Genomic DNA, 601 nt, shown 5'->3' with positions numbered 1-601 from the left:
GTGCCCACCCACTCTGCATCTGGGCCTCTGCCCCCACAGGCGCAGGCGGCTGATGCAAATGGATTGGACACAAACACGGAGCGGCTCCCTCCCCGCGGGCTCCCTTGTTTGCGGACAGTTTCCAGCATCCTCCCTGGACCGCTCACCTCCATCTTCTGTGTTTGTTTAGAGAAGGGCCAGGTAGAGACCTCGGTTAAACATCTTCTCGGATGCCAACACTGGAAGCGTTTCTGTCTGCTCACTCCCCCCCACCCCACAGCCTTCTGTGTTTGCTGCGGCATCCAGGCCAGTTCCCTGGCTGGTCTGCCCTCGTTTGTGAGTCTGGGCCGGAGCCAGAGGAATAAAGCTCGCACATAAGCAGGGGCCTCCCGTGTTTCCAGGCTGCAGATGCTGCCAGGTACCCCCTGACCCCCTGGCTGCCTGTGGCCTCAGGAGCAAGCGGGAGGAGGATTCTATGCACTCACCGGCCTCAGACGCCTCACACACACAAACGCCTCAAAAAGAGTCAGGTCCCTTTCTTATGGATCTACTATTATAGTCTTTCCTTGTCCTTTTGGGGCGAGCTTTCCTTATTATAATGAGATTGACTTTTCAAAAATAA

Source organism: Myotis davidii, unplaced genomic scaffold (assembly GCF_000327345.1).
Source record: "Myotis davidii unplaced genomic scaffold, ASM32734v1 scaffold328, whole genome shotgun sequence".
In the NCBI taxonomy this organism is placed as follows: domain Eukaryota; kingdom Metazoa; phylum Chordata; class Mammalia; order Chiroptera; family Vespertilionidae; genus Myotis; species Myotis davidii.
This window is presented reverse-complemented; position numbering follows the sequence as displayed.